We start from the raw sequence: 20,176 nt of genomic DNA, 5'->3' as shown, positions 1-20,176 counted from the left end.
AGTTTGCTCCAAAGCACCCCAAAAGGACTAGTTTTAAACCGAAAATCCTGTGAATATTTATCTTCTGGATTTAAGACGTGATGAATTTAAGAAGCTTAGGAAAATGCCAGCAAAAGTCCACCAGTGCTTTCTAGCATTGCAACTGATTCAATATAAGTTGGAAATTAATTTCTTTCAGAAGAGAGGGCTTGCATTGGAAATAGTACTCTTTCACTGCAGGTCCAAAGGAAGGGGGGAAAAAAGTGATTCTGCCGTGTTGGATCCCTCATGAGCTGATCATCCCAGTGAAGGGAACTGGGTACTTTGCATCCCCTGGAGGAAACGAATTCCTAGGCCTTAATTTTTTATCCAATTGGATCAATATGAATGGTCATTAAGGTTAGATTTTAGATTCGACGGTGGTTTTTTTGTTACCCAGTGCAGTTACAGCTTGGTATTTCAGATAGTCTGTGGAAAAGCGTCATGAAGAGAGCTAATACATATTACCTGGCTTTAACTTTTAGCAATGGGATCTATTCTGTGCACCTAAAATTGGGTATATGAGATTATGAGTGTCTGATTATGGGATTTTAAAAGAAGACTTGATCCTTGTCTTCTGAGAATACTTTGTCTGTTTAATCTTAATGCCACCTTTTTTTTTGTTTACTCCACTTACTTGTAAGTTCAGTTTTCCTCTATTCTCATTCCTGTTGAATTGAGCTCTAATATTTTGAAGTTTTTCTATTCTAGAAAGAAGGTTGAAAATGAGAGTATGTCTTTTTTTCTAGTAAAATCCAAGTTACTAGGCACCTAGCTAATGTGTCTTGCTCAAAAGTTCATGGTTACACCCACCTCTAGATCTGGAGTCTGAAGAAAATTTATACCTTCTCCAAACCCACCATTAAAGGGGTGTTAGAGATCTGTTTTCACAGAATATGGAGCACAGAATTGTTTCTGACCAAAGGTCTTCAGACGGTAAGAAGTTTTATTTCGTGGAACAGGTCTGGAAATACACATGACTCTAGATTTTCTTGGTCTCATAACTGTATTTGCAGGCTTTTTTGCTGAGTTTGGTATAGACTGCTGAGAAGTTATAGAATGTAAGACATCAAGAGCTACATTGTCCTCTCTGTCTGAACCTAAAGACTGTGCTAAAGATGGCCCAGGACAGTGCCCTAGGGCAGGTCCCTCAGCCCTGTTTGATTTGCCAGTGAAGAATCCAAACTTGCCAGTCTTGCAAATTCAGTTTTCCAAGGAGAAACCTCTGTGACCAGAGGATGCCAGGCTGGAATTTAGGCGGTATTACTCTGGAAGTATGTTTGCTAAAGGCAACATGGATGTAGAGGCATCATTACATTTGGTCTGAGAACTTCAGTAAGCAAGCAGGACTTCATCCAGAAAACTTCTTACAGTTTGAGTATATGCCTTCTTGTGAGTTTATATTTTGTCAATCTTTGACAAATATCTTAACTCATTTTTCAATAAAAATGAGAAAACTATAAGTTCAGAAGCATGTCAACACCTTCTGTTTTATCATCAACTGTGATAAGGTTAACCTTGAATATTTTTGAATTTATTTGGTAAAGAAGAAAAATGACATCTGTTTTGTAACCTCACATCTTCCTACACTTTCTGACAGCATGCAGCATTTTCACTGAACTGTAAGGTTTGCTCATGAAAGCTGAGCTAATCAGAGGTGGCTATCCAAAGTTCAGTCAATAAATAGCTTGACTTTCTAGCTTGTAATAATATAAAGGGATCAATAAGAGCTATGAAGATTATTTCTCCATTTCCTTTTGCTTCATGTTAAGCTAGCCATGAATGAGAGACTACTTCCCTTCTACCAGTTTTTTGTCCTTAGCTGTTAAGCAGTACCTGTTCAGAGGATAGAAAGAAGTGTAATGTAAATACTAGCATCTGAAGATTTGCATTTAAGTAATGCATTCCTCAAAAATACCTATTTATAACCTTTGTATATTTAATATTAAATCAGAATGTTTGATTTAAAAAATATGTAATTTCAGTCTTTAAGATGCACGTGATTTTTTTTTTTGTCACTTTTCTTGCAGAACTGGCTCAGTTATGAGTATTTAGACCAAATCTCTATCCTGAAAAATTCACTACTAAGAGCAAGCTTTTGTTTTGAAAACAAGTACATAAATTCTACCTTAACAGCATACAGCACAACTTCAGTAATGTCAGCCCACATGAAGCTTGTGAAACATTCATTATGTCAGATTACTTTCTGGAAAAGGCTTTAGTAAGTGACAATACTGAAGTGTCCAGTTTGAAATGAATATCAATGTGGAGATTAAATATTGACCAATGTGAAGTGAAGAGTATTTCTAAGGCAAAACAGAAAAAGTAAAGATCAGTAAAAAAAAAAATAGTTACACACTTAATAAAGATTGTATGGAGAAAAAAGGTAAGAAGAAGGATCCAGGAGAACCAAGTCAGTTGTGAATGCTTACATAAAAAACGGTTATCTGAAAAACCAGTGGCTTATATGTTGGGATTTTTTAAAGGGATTTTTTAGTGAAAATGAGTGTGTACTTTGGATCAGTATCTCACCTACAATTAGGGCTATTTGTGGCCAGACATTTAATGCAATTTTAAGCAGAAGACTTAAGACACAGGCCATAATCTAGAAGAACATATATAATACTCATAAAGAGTTAAAAGTATTTTAATTGTCAGGATAGTTGAAATTCCAGGAAGGAGTCTAGGGAAATAAGCCAAAGTAATCTTGGAACAATTCTCTTTGAATATTCATTGAGGACAAAGAAGGTCTGAGAACAGGAAAATTTCAGAATGCATCTCTGAAAAATAAATTTGTGGAACAAACCAGAAAGCTTAACTTTAAGGAAGAACAAGTTAAAAGTGTCAAGAAATGCTGGGGCTTTTTTGGTGTTGGTTATTTACTCTCAGTGCTGAAGAGGTCTGTTATTGCAACTGAACATGATGTTAGCTACAAATTTGGTGTGGTGGGTAATACAGTGCCACAATCCAATATTTCTGTTAATAAATTCCATCTCAGAGAAGGAACAGAAGCCAATTTGGGGCACTCTGAAAAGGGTACCTCAAACTCTACACCCTTGAAAACAAGAGGTAACTGTCTGAAATTTGCAAAATTAATTTTGATGCATCAAACTGCAGGGGAGCGAGAGAGGAAATGAGAAAAACAGAGTATGAACCATGCAGCCAAATACCAACACTACAGAATCTGACCTAGCTCATACAGTTGATCCCTAACTACATACATGCCAATGTTGTGATGTTACTTTAACAAAAAGCAAACTAACTTTTTGTATCCTGTAACCTAAAAATCATACCTAAGTTGTAAGAAGCAGGTTTGGCTTTTTTTTTATGTCATGTGTTGCCTAGGATCAGTAGTTAGGGCTCAGTGTCCAGTTCTCGAAGCTACCAAGTGCAGACAGAATTCCAAGGAGAGAAAAGATACCCAGGGAAAAACAGTTTAAAACACATGGCGTTGAAAGGAAGGAAGGATTAGACATAGCTGAGAAAGACAAAAAAGAGACTATACTAGCATGTAAAGGTTTTGCTATATAGATGTTCATCAGCAAATGTTCTGCATACTTTTAGGACTATGACAGGAAAGAATAAGCCCTGATGTTTAGCATTTTCTGCTCAGACCTCCTGGGCAACTTGCTCCAGAGTTTAACCACTGGGGTTTACAATGCCTGCAGCATATCATGTTCCCCTGTCACTAGGTACTGCTAAATCTATCCCCATCTCCACTGTAAACACCCTCATGGGTGCTTGTAGACAGCAATTTAATCTCTTTGCCCTTTCCTTTTTAGGATTGAAAAATCCAGTTCTTTTTCCTCTCATATTCTTTTGTCCCAGACATCTTTGTGACATTCTCCAGCACATCCATTTCTTTGTACTGGGGAGACCGAAACTGGTCACAGCTTTTCAGCTGAGGTCTCACAAGTGCCAAGAGGAAAGGAAGAAGCACATACTCTCCCAATGCATGTGTGTAGATGGTTTCCACTGCCATAATGTGTGGCTGACTCACATTGAGCTTGTCTGTCAGGACTTCCAGGTTCCATCCAGCAGTGCTGCTCCACAGCCAGTCAGCCCCAATGCACATGATGGATAAGCCTAGATACATCCCAGATACAAGTGTGGTAGGTAAGGGACAGGCGAACGGAAGATTTCGGGGTGTGACGGAAAGATAGACCCATCCCCCTCTCTGCCTCTCTTCCCCACTTATCTATTAACTCCAGAAACCTCAGAGGAATGCAGCCACACCGGCCCAAGTAAAATTCCACTACCCACTATCCCCTGACACCCACAGCCCCCCTCTGACGAAGCAAAGTCTCCCAAGACTATTTAAACCCATGAGATAAGATAATAAACGCTTTCGACCGTCCACCAAATTGGTGTCAGCGTGTGTCGTTAGTCCGAGTAGCCCGGGTGAGGCCGGGCTGCCGTGCTGTCTTCTTGTAACCAGGTCGCCGTTGTCTCTCATAAAGGCAACATATCTGGTGCCGAAACCCGGGACAAAAGAAGAAAAAAAAAAAGGGAAAAATTTGCCCGGCAGACGGGAGACACCTGGACAGAAGCAGCGGCCGGAACGGTCTAACCGTATCTTGGCGAGGGGAGACGTCCCCGGACCCGCGAGCGTCATAGGCAGCGTCGCATGGGTTGTAAGTATGAAGCAATGGAATATCGCGTTTAAGCTCAGGGACTTTTATCTTGCTATAGCAAGGCTGCCTGAACTTGGAGCAACCGAATGCTCAGTGGATGCCATGCATCCGGGGATATGGGAACAGTGTACAGCCACGCTAGCCGGAGAGGCAAAATCCTCAGGCGAAAGCGTTACGGCACGGGGCAAGGTAGAAGAAACCCCGCGCAAGGCAATAGAAAAACAAGAGACGCAAAATACAGCGCGTACGTGTTTATTAGTTAAACCCGGGCTTGGAACGGGGGCGGAAGCGCAGACCGTCCCTGAGGAGGGTCCACCCGGGAGCGGAGACCCGGGAGGGCTCAGCGCGACAACCCCTTCCCCGGATCAGAGCGCAGCCCGGCCCCGCCGCAGAGCTGAGCCCAGCCCAGCCCGGCAGAGGCAGCGCAGCCCCCGGAGCGGCGCGTTCCGAACAGCGCAGCCCCGCTCCCGCCGGGGCGCGCTCCGAGCGGCGCGGCTCCGCTCCCGCCAGAACCCGGACCCGCCCGCAGCTCCGCGCCGCTTCCCCGCCGGCGCGCCGAGCGGAGCAGCGCCGAACCCCGCCGCGGCGGCCCCCCAAGACACCCCCGCCGCGGAAAACCCCCGGGGAACCCCCACCGCAAAAAAGCCCCGAGAAACCGCGGCTTGCCGATACGTCCCGCCGCCGCCACCGATCGAAAATCCGTTGCCAGAAGCGCAGCCGCGCGCGGAGCGCTTTTGGCGGGGGCTGGCGGGGGAAGCCCGAAACGCAGAAGCCGCGGCCCGAGAAGGCACGGCAGCGTGGCCACGCCGCCGCCTTGAAAATGGCGCCGAATGCCGTGGAGGGGGGCGGGGCCCGGGTAGTCTCGGCGCGAAAACTCAAAAACCGCGCGATTTCAGGGGCGCGCGCGCGCGGGAGAAAGGGGCGGAGAGCGGCTCGGGACACAGAGCCAATCAGCGGCCGTGCCGGGAGCCGCCACCATATAAGGCAAAAACCACCCCCCGCGGGGGGCGCGGCGAGCCGGGGGGGCGGGAACGGCCCCTCCCCCGCAGGGTGGAGCGAGCCCGGGGCCGAACAAAACGGCGCGGAGCCCCGGAAGTGCCCTGGCATTTCATTTCCGGCGCGGAGCCTGGTGACCGGTCTGCCGGCTCCTCCGAGCCGGCGGGAGCCAGCCGGAACTCCGAAGCAAAAGATACAGAACCAGCACAGTTTAAAACAAAACCGAATAGAGTTCTAAGCCGCACCGAAAAGCGGTCACAATACCCCTTGGAACTGCGAGAAAAAAGGGCGTCTCGCCAAGGAATACGGGTCCCAGCCCCGGACACACGAGGGGCGGGGGGGGGAGCGCGCGGGGGGGGGGGGAGCGCGCGGGCGAACTCAGCCCCCTCCCACCGCAAGCAGCGCCTGTGCCGCAGAGTCAGCAGGGAATGCCCCGATACGAGACCCCGGGGTAGCCCTGGCCATGAAAGTGGAGAGAAAGCCCCCGGGGATGTAGGGGACATGCTGCCTCTGTGGCAGTCAGAACCCCCACGTAGTGAAACTATGAGAGCCACTGCTGCACACCACTGCTACCGATCAAACCTGACCCTCAAAACAAAACTAATGAAAAGCTATAAGTTCTGTTTGCAGGACATGCTTGTAGACCGTCTCCATGACACGCACACCCCTGCTCCAGAGAGACATGACGGACCACCAAGCCACCAGACAGAACCTGAGCGTCCCACGGCGGTGAGACCCAGACATGTACAGTGTCTCTGTGCAATCCTGCTGATGGGGTTTGTGGCCGGGGGGCAAGCCGACCCAGGCCACTACCCTCACCAGCCGTTCAGATGGGTCATGCAACATCTCTCAAGTGACAAGGTGTTCAAAGAGGTCACCACCGCAAACGCTCCATCCTTCGTATTCCACATAGCCGATCTGTTTCCAGGGCAACCGAAAATACGGCCCTCAAGCCCACACATCATACTCATGTACATATCCTATTTGTGCCCAGCGTCCAACCCAGGGAAAAGGTACTGTGACTACCCGGGGTGGGGACATTGTGGGTATTGGGGCTGCGAAACCATTGTTACAGATGCCAGACCATGGGCAGACGGGTGGCAACCACAGGAGCCCGACAAATTCTTACAGTTCACCTGGGCACCCTTTGGCTGCGGAGACCACACTGCACAGCCTAGACAACGGGCATGCGTAAGTTATAACATGACTGTCCTACAGCCAGATCACCCTAGCTGGGCCACAGGTAGAACATGGACGGTGGTCCTCAAAGGACCGAGGAGGTGGGTGAATGTGAGAATTATCAGGCTCCAGCCGCCAACGCCTCGACCAGTGGGACCCAACAAAATTATCAGGAATGTGCTGAGAGGGAAAAACACAACCCACCTCAAAACCCTGACCCCAAAAGCCACTGACACCCCGACCAGCCTTGCAGATACCCCCCAGATAGGCCGCATGGCTGAGTCAGACCCAAACCCAATCTTTCGCATGCTAGAAGCTACCTTCCTAACCCTAAACGAAACCAAACCGAACCTAACTAACTCCTGTTGGCTTTGCTATGATATCAAACCCCCTTTTTATGAAGGCATTGCTTTAGACACCCCCTTCAGTTACTCCTCGGCCAGCGCCCCCCACCAGTGCAGATGGGACACTCCCCGCAGAGGAATCACCCTGAGTCAAATCACAGGACAGGGCAGATGTTTTGGGAGTGCAACCTTGGCGAAGCAGAAAGGCAACTTCTGCACTAAAGTTGTCAAACCTAACAGAAAAACTAGCAAGTGGGTGATCCCATCTGCGTCTGGAATGTGGGTCTGCCAAAGGTCCGGAGTGAGTCCTTGTGTGTTCCTTGACAAATTCAATGACTCTACTGATTTTTGTGTCCAAGTTCTGATTGTCCCCAGGGTCTTGTACCACTCAGACGAAGAGATATACCATCTTCTCGAGGAACCTAACAGACTCCACAAAAGGGAAATCATCACAGGTATAACTATCGCGATGCTGCTCGGCTTGGGAGCAGCTGGCACCGCCACGGGCGTCTCAGCCATCGCAACCCAGCAACACGGACTCTCCCAGCTGCAAATGACCATCGACGAAGACCTGCAGAGGATCGAGAAATCCATCTCTTACCTAGAGAAATCAGTCTCTTCGCTTTCAGAAGTAGTTTTACAAAATAGGCGAGGACTGGACCTTTTATTTATGCAGCAGGGAGGATTGTGTGCAGCGTTGAAGGAGGAATGCTGCTTTTATGCAGATCATACAGGAGTCGTTAAAGACTCCATGGCAGAACTCCGAGACAGACTGGCTCAGAGAAAGAGAGACAGGGAGACCCAGCAGAGCTGGTTTGAATCCTGGTTCAATCAATCACCTTGGCTCACCACTTTAATTTCTGCCCTGGTAGGTCCACTGGCAATACTGCTTTTGGCTATTACCATAGGACCATGCCTGCTGAACAAACTAGTCTCGTTTGTTCAGGCCCGTCTGGAAAGGGCAAACATTCTGTTCATAGGCCACCAACAAATGCTGTAAACCAAAAACTGCAAACATAGTCAGTAGCTAAAGCCTTCAGCACCTGCCTTAAAAAATCTACCCAGATCTACTAAACCACCCTTTCCTTAACAAGTTGCAAGTTTGTACCTCACTCCAGTGCCTCTACCTATGACTACCTCATTTTGTATGTGATAAGGAGGGGGGAGATGTGGTAGGTAAGGGACAGGCGAACGGAAGATTTCGGGGTGTGACGGAAAGATAGACCCATCCCCCTCTCTGCCTCTCTTCCCCACTTATCTATTAACTCCAGAAACCTCAGAGGAATGCAGCCACACCGGCCCAAGTAAAATTCCACTACCCACTATCCCCTGACACCCCCAGCCCCCCTCTGATGAAGCAAAGTCTCCCAAGACTATTTAAACCCATGAGATAAGATAATAAACGCTTTCGACCGTCCACCAAATTGGTGTCAGCGTGTGTCGTTAGTCCGAGTAGCCCGGATGAGGCCGGGCTGCCGTGCTGTCTTCTTGTAACCAGGTCGCCGTTGTCTCTCATAAAGGCAACATACAAGACTCCATTCTTGTTTTTATTGAGCATCATGAGGTTGCTGTCAGTCCGCTGCTATAGCTTGCAGAAGGTCCTCCTTTAAGTCCTTCAGCTACTCCACCCCAAATTTTGTATTACCCACCAATTTGCTAAAAGCACACTTATCCTTTCATTCAAGATAACTGATGCCTTTTTCTTAACCTGGAAATAAAACTTGAGATAATTTTAGTAAGGAGGTAATATAACAGGCGATCCTTATTTGAAGGCCTCCAGAGGCAGTTACGGAAAGGTGTTCACAAAAGCCCACCCCCTAGGGGTGAGTACATTTTTATAGGTTTTAGGAAACTAGCATGATTGATAAAAGCCCCATTTAGGAGGACCAGTGGTGATGCAATTCCCCGCAGGTCTAGCCCCTTTTCTGGAATCTCCCCTTCAGCACTGGTTGTACTTTGCTCATGACAATGTATCTCCAAGAGTTGTTCTCAGCCTTGGCTCCCAGGAAGAACCAAGACAGCACTGGGGCCTTGTACATCCTGGGGCTTGGAGCTCTGGAATTTGTTTTGTGTTTCTGCTCAGAGAAAGGCCATGGGAAAGTACTGGGAAAACTAGCTACTAATACAATAGGTGACAGTCACAAATACATGTGAAAGAATACAGAGAACATGTAAGAAAAGAAAGCAAAACCTAAATGGCATCATAACCAATGGAGATACTGTGTGATACCTGAGAAATACTACTTGTACATGGCTGCCCAGCCTTTCAATGACTCACTATTACTGTGTTAGTCAAGAAAGACCAGCCAATTTTTTGTCTACCTTACAGTGAATCCTCACAGTTTGCCCAGTTTTCCCAGTTTGCCGACAAGTTTACTATGGAAGAACCTGTCAAAGTAAAAGCCAAAGTAAAGGTATGCAACATCCACTGTTCTCTCTTCATTGACAGAGCCCCACATTTTTCTGTAGAATGCAATCAGGTAAATCAGTTTCCATTTGCTCATGATAAATCTGTGTTAGTTGTTTCCAAAACTTTCAGTTTCTCATGTACTTGGACAGGATTTCTGTGAGGACTTGCTCTGTAATGTTCCTACTTACTGATGTGAGGCTGGCCACTCTGTAGTTGTTTCTTGATTGTTTGTTTGTTTTTTTTGGGGGGGGGGGTTGTTTGTTTTTTTGTTTTTTTTAATGAAAATAAGATTCCTCTTTTCACAGTAATGAGAAAACTCTCCTGAACACCAAGAGCAATTTTGCATGACATGGACCAGCTCCTTCAGCTCCATCCTTGAATTAAATTCTCCCTTATCACAGTGGGGACATGTATGTTTATTTCATCTCCCTCAATTTTCTAAGTGCTGCTACTAAGAGCAGAAACTGTGGGGTCTGAGATCAAACCTTGCTAATAAAGAGTGACGAGAAGAGGACCTTGATAATCAAGCCCTCATCAATGCCCTTTGACGTTAGTATGTCTGCTCCTAGACAGCAGGAAGTGCCTTGGTATTCCTTTTGCTGCCGAAGAACTTACAGAAGGTTGCCTTCTGGTTCTTCATATCTATGTGGAGTCAAATTCAGTTGTGCTTGGCTTTCCAAATTTTCTCCCTGAAATAATTTTGGGTGGTAACTCCACATTGTCTATGGATCGTCTGTCCCTGCCTCCAACTCTTGTGGCTTGAGGTCATTGGGAGTTACACACTCAGCCAAGCTGGCATCCTGACATGTTCATTTTTCCTGAGCACAGAAACAGTTTCCTTACCTTTTAAGAAGGCACCTTAGGAAGGGCAACCAGCTCTTTTAAGTTTCTCTGCCTTTCAAGGCAGTATCCCCTGGGGCTCTGAGGTTTCTTTCAGGCACTCAGTTTTGCTCAGTTGCTGTACTTGATCAAATCCAGCAGTAGTGCAGAGGTCCATACCCAGTCTGGGTGACTGTAACCAGGTTGGATGGAAACTACTGTTGACATTTACTTGGAACTTCTTTGAAAAAAACCATAAAGTTACAAAGGCCTGTCTTTGGCCATGCCAAGACGGGAAAAGCAATTTAAGCTGTAGTGGGAAACATGGAAGGGCACTCCAGGAAATCCATAACATCTATCCAATGAAGCCAGAAAAACATTTTCTAAGATTCTCCATCTTTGTCTTGATGCATATTCCCCAAATAACTATTTCTCAAACTAGTTTGACATCTACTTGCCATTAATGAGTGTGATGAGTTCCTGTCTGAAGCAGAAAGACTTGCAATCTGCACGTTATGGTACACCGTGTGATGAGCAATATTAAGTGCACCCCTTTGTATGGTGTAGTCAACCTGATAAAAATAGAACCAGACCAAAGCCTAAGGAAGGATGTCTTATTCTCCTACCATCAGATGAAGCTCTTCAGACCCATAATTTAAATGTTTTTCTTATTGTAGAGGTGCTTAAAAATGTGTCAAAAGACTTCAACTTGTTAGTCTGCAATTTAGCTTGAAAAGTTTGTTTCTTCCCATTCTTCCTAGTTTTTGAATAAAGAGATGCGGGAAAACGCCTGCTTGCCATGGTAGGTACATGAGCTATAATTTGCAATGAAATATCATGGACTGTGCCATACTACAGAAGCTTTAATTAGGGTAATTAAAACACATTGTAACTTACCAGTGATTTTGCATTCAGTATATTTTAAACAGCTGAGCCCTGAAAAAAATGCAGTGATTTGCTCACTACCACACATCAATGGGTTTCTGCAGCTGTGGAATCACACTCAAATTGAGCTTGCACATGCAGCCAAATTATTCTTTAGGAACTGGAGAAAATCAGAGGATGATATTCCTAGAGACAGACCATTAAAGAAAAATTAACTGTTAGATCTCCTATGTGATTTTTGGCTCTTTATACCCAGATGGCAGACTTAAGGATCTTCTATATTTCATATATATATATATATATATATATTTATGAATATATGAAGGTTTCCCTCCAGTTAGCAAAAACAAAGAAATATGCTCCAAGGAAAAGTGCTGTTAAGAGTACTGTGAGCATGGACTCAGTAGAAAGGAAAAGATACCAGGTATTACTGGCTGGCAGTTACAATCCATCTGCTTCCTAAAGGATAATCTCACAAGAGTGTAATTAAGAAATGAACATGCTTTTGAGTGAAGGAATGAGGGCTAGGAAATTTTTCCTAACTGTTTCTTGGCAATTACATTAGCTTTGTATATATCCCTAGTGTATTTCATTGTGTAGGCCTTTGCCACTTCCAGAAGTTAGAAAATATAAAAAAATTCTGTCCTTCCTTGCACACATGTTAAATTAAGAGCAGCTATGGGTAGGACACATCTAATTTGATTATGCTTTTACACATTCTGCACAAGTGGTTGGTGGGAAAATACGTAGGAGATTCAGCATCAATTTCCCCATCCCTGCAATGTGCTCCATAGGGCACATGGCAATGGCTGGTTCATGCTGTGCACCTGGGGCAGCCCAAAGTCCAGGTTTGTGCCCAAAAAGACATGTTCTACACACAGAAATCCCTAAGCTTAGACTACCAAGCATGTCCTGCCCTGTGTCTGCTGGTGGAGAAGCCATCAAGCCTGTCCCCAGTACAGAGCAGTAAGAGACACTGGTGAGTCACAGCAAACTGCCCATCTGCCATTACCTCTTCTGCAGGCCCAGAGTCAGGACTGAGATGAGTAGCTGGGGATCACCTAAGCAAAAGTGCTGACATCATCCTAGCCAGAACCCATCAGAGGCTGATTTGGACAGAAAAATACCAGCTCAGGCACCAGATGAGCAAAAACCTTAAGATTTCCTTTGAGGAGAAACCAGTCTCAGAACAGAGAAACAGAAGATTTTTACACTTCAAAATTTAGTAAGGTTAACATCCCTGAGATTAAATGTACACCACAGCATCTGTAAATGGTAGAGAAGGGTATCAAATCTTTAAAGGTCATGCAATCTCCACACAAAAGCAAGTGATTCCTGTCAAAACAGTCTCCCCGGGCAAGGATTGTTCTGATATTTTCAACACAGCACAACAAAACAGCTAATTATTATAGTTTTCTGGAGAATACCCTGCATAGTTAATTTAAACTAAACCACAGAGAAATAGAAGCACTTTATTCCAATACTGTTCCTTTTTTAAAAACTACCTCTCTGAAAATGTAATTGAGTCAGCTGTTCAAGTGGCAGCATTCACAACAGGGAAAGGACGAGTCTTCAGTGAGTAATTAAAATCTGAAGCAACCCATTTAGATAACCATAAAAATATTTTATTGCAGATTTAGTCCAAAATTAAGAATATGTTTGTCATAGGACAAAAGAATAAGAATAAAATAAAAAGAACAATTAATACAAGCCTTTGGAATGTGGTTTTTCTTTCTTGGGAACGTTTGAAAATTGTTGGCTATTTCTGATACAGAAATTTGTCACAGGACATCACTGCCTCTCACTGCCCACCAGGCTGTCCCTTCTTGCCTCCTGAAACAGTGAGTGCCTTCTGCCCATGCAGCAGGCACCAAATTTCATTAGTGTGCTCCAGTAGACCAATTAGCAGGGCTGTGACTGAACTAGGGGCAGATATGAACTTTGCTTGGTTCAAATATTCATTTGCCTACAAATTCAATAAAAAATAATAGTGAAACTTCACAAAGCAATAATACTTAAGAAAACACCTACCTTAATAATCCTTGATAGCACTCACAAGAAGTGATGCTTCTCACTTGCACGGTAAGACATTACAGCTACATGGCCCAGAGAGGTGAAGGTCCCCCACTCTGCCCCAAAAGGGAAGCAGGAGAGGATGCTCTGGCTTAGGACAGTGGTAGGGATAAGGTCATTCCAGCCACACTCCAAACAGCAGGAGCATCAACTCAGGTCCAGCAATGAGGGTCCAGTTCTCTTCCAAGAGGAACTACTCCCACAAGATTTACTTCACCATGTAGGGTTTATACCACCAGTCCCTGTGCTGAACACTAAGTGGGTCATCCAGTCTTTATGCCTTGTCTCTAACAAGGAGTAGGGTGCTGAGGGATGGCTGTGCAGACTCCTCCACAACCAAAGGGAAAGCCAGTGAAGGGATCAGGATGACAAGAAAACAACCTAGCTGTGGCCCGCATAAATCATCTGGGCCCACAATTACAGATAAATTCTGTCAGTAACTGGACTTCCTTAGGAAAAGAAAATAGCCTCATTTTCTGGATATATTGTGTAAAAAGATTTCAGGATCTTCCTGTTTAACTGGTCAATCCATCTTTCAGTTGACCCATAGCTAACCTTAAATGAAATGTTTTCCATAAAATACTTGTCAGCACTGTGTAAAGACATCAGTTATTGTGATTCAATGACATGCAATGTAATTTTTTATGATTAAAAAAATGCAGAGGCCCTAACATACTTGGGAGAGAGTTAGTACTAGCATCAGTAGTGTCTGCAATGTAATCTGCATTCTCCCTTTGAAGCATGATTTGAGAGAAGTACATTTGGTAGTACCAACAAGTTGTACAATAGCTGCTTTAGCTTTCTTGCCTTCTCAAAGGTCAGACTATTCTAAGAATTCTTTTTATTTAAACACTCACTGCTCATCTAATTATATTGCTTGCTTAGGGGCACATATTTAATAGTAGTCAATTTATTAATTTAAAAAATGCTGGAAATGCCTCAGCTCAAATAAGTTGGATCCTTTCCTTTAAAAGCAACATGCTAAAGTAGCCACGTTGCCTACAAAGCTTTACCACACACACCTTAACTTCATCTCTAAATGCCACCAAGAGTGTAGTCTCAGCCAATTTCAAAGCACATGCAGAGCAACCATAAAAAAAGGAAGAACACACAGTAAAGGAGAAGCTTTTTACAATTAGATCACAACCAATCCTAGTCATTTATTCATTAACAATTGCCTGAAAGTGTCCAAGATCCTCAGGTGTTTTGTGTAAGAAAACAGGCCAAACCAGTAAATCTATTGAGGAAATAGGTGTTTCTTCTCTATCCATGTTTTCTCTGCTGCTTTCCCAAGTCTATTTCATAAGCAGTAACTTGTAGCAAGTAGTTCAGCTTCAGCTTAAAGCACTTTATTCATCACAGGTGCAGATGAGTCACACTCGTGAGAAAGCCTCAGTCATGTGAATTGGATTTGGTATAAAACCCCATCCCAGTGCTGTCTCCCTTCTGTCTATAGGTAGTGAAAGCATTAGTTAAAAGATTTATGTCTAGTGTCATAATTGTTGCTGACCAAAGCACTTTAAAGGACTTCTATGTAAGCTGTTGGTATTGTTTTGAGCAGGTTGGTAAATTAATAGATGGCTATATTTAACTTCATAACTGTTTTTGTGGTTATAGTGCTGTAATTTGAAGAGGTTTATTTGGTTAAGCAAATGTGCTGTGTGCAGAAAAATGGCAAGTTATGGCTTCTGCTGATGTTCTTGAAAAGTTAGAGGACAACAGGACTTTGTGGGTTGGGAGAGAGGAAAAAATAGTGTGGTCTGAGCTAAGTTGATATTAATGGGGTTAAAAATTAAACTGTTATAGGCAGAAAAATCTAATTGCTCAGCATTTTTGTTTTGTGGCTTTTTATGATCGTTCTGTACTGTACCTTATGACCCTGTTTTTACTTCTAAGGAGATCTCCCTTTGAAATGTGCTCCTTGAGGTATAAAATTATTGTAGTGCTGTCCATTAGTGCTGGCTTATGTAGCAGGAGGTAGCAGTCTGCTATGAATTTGAGTTATGAATTGTTTATAGACATCCTATTTTAAATATCTGTTCTCAGATTTTTTTGGCTGTGTATACTTGTGATGCTAAAGTGATTGGAAAGCTAAAGAAGACCAAATTCTGAGCAATTCTGTTATTGCCCTTAATAGGCCTTCAAAGACATGCAACTTGAATAACCTAAATCTAAGGTAGTTACCAGGTGTCTATAGGCCTAATCAGCTGCCACCACTGGGAATAGTTAATGACAGAAGTGTCCCACTTCTTCATAACTTGTGTATATTATTTTTGCTTATGTTTTAATGTTTGCTGTTATGATGCTCTTCAGAGAAACAGGACAGTAAAGTTTCTCTCAGCTTTAAGTTTGTCCTTTGGGTCTGGCATATGATTTTGACAACAGCTTGGATAGGAACTTGGTGTTTATTGGAACACTGCCAGGTTAGTAGCTTTGAAATGTAAAACTTCTGTTTTGTTTGCCCAAGAAGTGCAGATGAGCCCTGGTAATGCAGGTCTACCTTGCTCTGGGAGTACTTAATAGGGTGCCTGAAGGATGGTAGCCTGAGCTGAGAGCATTCCATCACCTCTGGAGGGATGTCTTGATATCTTCTGGCTCTATACAACACTGTTGAGGGTCTGGAGAGCTCTGCTTGGGTAAGATGCAATGAAAAGGGGTGATTGCTTTGCCCTTGTCCCCTGCTGACCACTGGCTACCTGTTCTGTTTTGCTGACTGAAGTGCCTGTTTGTGGCTGGTGTTCCTTTTCACCTATGGAATAATTGTCTTAAATCAAATTTGCCTCTCTTCCACTTAGCTATGCAGTAAGTCTGCTGTGACTTTCTTTAGGCTTTTTAACTGCTTTAATAAGAGCATGGCCTTGGGAGATAACTTACTCTGGGAAGCCAAAAGGGTGATATTGTGAGGGGAAAATTGCTTGCTCTGATCTGCAGAGTGGATTTGTAGGTCTTCTGCAAACTAACAGGGATAAATCCTTGCTATTCTCTGTTAGATAATGTGTCCTTGCTTTTGGGATCCTTTTAGTGCTGAAAGGAATTTATGGGTATGCAATGTAAAGGTTATTCACACTTAAGTAGAGAGTGATCTGTTTTATAATCTTATGATGACATATCAGCAGTCTAAGATATATGTTTAGGTTACAAAAATGTATGTATATATACACACATACAGTGTGTGTATATATATGTATACAAGCTGTAACTAAAGATTCTTGTTGCCATAGTGTTTAATTCTAAAAAAACAGCCCTCTTCCAACCCAGAGCATTTTTAGAGCTCTTTTAATCATTAGCTTTTGTGTTCTTTATTCCTTTTATTGATGTTGCATCTAATGATGTCAGTCTGCCTTGAGATGTTAAGACAGACTATCAAAAGATAAATTTTCTGGAAGACTTAATTCAAAGAGATGTATTATTCCTGCAGCTCTCTTCCATGTTTCCAAAATATGATCTCATGAATTTAAATAGATCAACTACAGTTGATGTCTCTTCTTGATCTATTTGAATTGCTTCTGAAGCTACTGATCATATGCTTTTGTCTCCTTCATGCTGGTGGCACAGCTGTCTGCTCATTCAAGGCCAGACTTCTGAGGTTCTGGGCTTATTCTGTGCCTCTAAACCAGCTCTAAAACTGCTAGCTCTTATAAGTAATCAATGCTAGCTATTCTTGGCAAGGGTTTAATCCACACCAGGGTTTTGATAGAATGGTTCAATTACTCTTTCTCTTAAACTTGATAGTCAGATACAAAAGGAATAAAGGAGATAGGACAGTTTCCATAACTCTTAATGATATTGTGTCTTACTCTGCAATTAATAGTATTTATAGCTTTCTGTACTCCCTCTTCTGCCTCCTTCTTGATATAGAAAGGTGAATTACTGCTTCCTAAAAATCCATAATAAAGACAAAATAACTCCTGCAAATACCTTCTTTATAGATCATTTGAGCAGTTAATTAAGTAAAGCATGGTTTCTCTTTTCAGAGACTGAACAAAACTCAAAGCAGTTTCTAAAGAGGGTGTGAGCCTATATATATATGCTGAAGGTGTATTCCATAAATATATTGCAGTTATTTATTTTTTACCATTTGGTAATATTTTCTTTTCCTGTGAATGCTTCTGAGTTATAGCCTTGTTAGAACTTCTACAAAAACAAGCTTGAAATTTCAAAAATCCCCATTTATTTGTTCCCTGGAGTATCTCATCTAGTAAGTGCTCTGCATTTCCTTTCCTGCTATTCTCTTGTGTGTTGGCATCACATTTGAAGTGCAGATAACTGACCTGCAAAAAATCACCTCTTCTTTGAGCATCCCTGACGTGCCTGAAATGGCACAAGAGCACTTCAGCCATGGAAAATGACAATAGCTGTAAGATGTTTGTGCCACGTTAATTTTGTTTGAATATGAGGGTAGCAATTACTTACAATAATTCTGACATGCTGCACAAGCCACAGCATGTAAGTAATGTTTGCATAATACATACCTAGAGCTGTTGTTCCTCCCCAAGAGGATCCTAACAAATTAAGATGGAAAAGTTATCTTTCAGGGTTGCCATTTCTTTGAAGACTCAACAACAATCACAAAATATATCAAAGCAGTTAATTTGTTCCTGCTGTACTCAAGTGCCTGCATGTGTCTTAATAGCTTCTTAATGGATGCTTAAGAAATTCTGTCTGTATTCAAACAGAGCTCAACATTTTATGGCTGATAATTAACCATGACTTTACTTAATAGGGTTAATAGGCTGCATGAGAGTTTGGCTTTTTGGTGTCACATTTGGGAACTCATTGTCAAACGCTCCTTACCTGGGATGTCCTAATGTGTTGCTTCAAAAAAAAAAAAATCTTGAGGGATGGAAAGGAGAAAAGCTCTGCATTTACTGACCTTCACCAGCAGCAGATCATATGAAGTTGGATAATTAAGTACAGACTTGAGCTCTGTCCAAACTAATATTTGATCCTATAACTTGTAAGTCTGGGCAGATTGTGTAGTTTAATAAAACTTTGTGCAGTACCAGATTAAATTTGTGCAGTAAACTTTCATTTCTTTGTGGCAGCTTGTTGGGGAGCAGTCAGAGGTAACATTCTGCCCTGTCCTGCTGCAAGCTCTCTAACCCATCCCAACACTACTGGTTGCAACTAGCATTTGCTAGGGGTAGTCACTTCCTGGTATACAAGGAGGGATCATTGCAGCCCAATACATACTGCTAAAAGAGAAACCGGGACAAAATAGGTTTGCTTTTTTATTTTTTTGACGCTTACCAGTGTAAGTACAACATCATTCACAGTGATAGCTGGGAGTATGTTGCTCTCAGCTCTTTTGTTGCCATTGAAGGAAATTACTTTTATTTGCCCTCTGGGCAAAAGGGCGTAAGCACCACAAAGAGGGTTTGCTAGAAGCATGTGTTTTGTGGCATAAGAAGCAGTAGTTCTTGACTGTCTTCATTGGACATATTGCAGTAACGCAGGTGAAAATACCCTGTTAAACTACCCTACACACACCTTTCTCACCCCACCAAAAAACCCTTAAACAAACGAAAAAGAGAAAAATCTTAACCCCTCTTAAAAAAAAATGAAACAAACCCCCAAACAACCAAAAAAGCCGTCCAAAACCACTAAAACAAACACTAAACCAGGAGAGATTAAAAAGCAGGAAAAACTTTGGGAACTTCATTAGTATAACCTGACTAGAATGAATACAGTAAGATGCTTCAGGGATAAGTTTTCTTTGTACTCAACAATTAATTTTCGATTTGAGAAGAAAATTTCTTGATGACAGTCAAATATCACTCTGCTGATTTCCCAGGACACAAAGGCAATGTATAAATACAAGCTGACAATTCATACTTATATGATGGTATAATAGTAATGTGTAGCATGATTTCGCTACAGTTCCAGTGTGTTGTCAGTATGTCTGGCTTAAATACAGGATTCCGATGAGCAATGTATGATTATTGTGCTGCACAGGGCTATGTCTACAATAAAATGTGCTTCTTTGGAGAATGCTGGAAACAGCCTCTCTTCTGGTGCTAGAGTATTAGATACTGTTTTTGTATCTAAATGTGGTGAGCATATGAATGTGAAATGTAAGAGGAGATTTGCCAACTGCTGATATCTTTCTGATTTCTCTGCCTCCATATGTCTTTCCACTGGCTGCCTCTTACGTCACAGTTTCCATCCCCCTGCTCAGATGCTTTTATATAATTTTTGGAAGAGGGATCTGTGTTCATCTGACAGAAGGCATGCATAATGTGAGCTACTTATTGAAATAGAAGCAGTTTCTTGGACCGTGCATATATACTGATTTTCCTGAGTTTGCCTTTGGGTGTACAGGTAGGGAGGCTGGGAAAAGAAAAACCCAAAACACATTACCTTTTCATGTCTGACTAGATCTGCAGTCCCTCAGTGCAGGGTGAACTGCAAGAGGAGCATGACTCTGCAGAAGTGTGTTTACATGGCAGAAAAAAATCATCCCAGTTGTGACTCAATGGTTCATTCTGTTTACATATACCAATAAACAAGATCATTTTTATTTAACATGCTTAAAAAATTCCTAAGGAGGTGTGCGTGTAGTGCAGGTTCTTATAGAAAAATATTCCGTTTTGCAGTTAGGTACATATTATGTTCCTTGAACAGAAGAGTGGAAAGTGCAGTTTGAAACACTTAATAAAGAAGTTAAAGATATTTCTTTGCAAACTAACTATATAAGCTACCAACTTAAAACCCTTGTTTAAATACCAAAAAGGTAATTTTCACAATGTGAAACCTGCATAACTGAAATAAATAAGTTTCCAGCTGATATGTTTCTGTTTATACGATAGGTACAAACC

The sequence above is a fragment of the Taeniopygia guttata genome, chromosome 2 (genome assembly GCF_048771995.1).
Source record: "Taeniopygia guttata chromosome 2, bTaeGut7.mat, whole genome shotgun sequence".
Classification (NCBI taxonomy): Eukaryota; Metazoa; Chordata; class Aves; order Passeriformes; family Estrildidae; genus Taeniopygia; species Taeniopygia guttata.
This window is presented reverse-complemented; position numbering follows the sequence as displayed.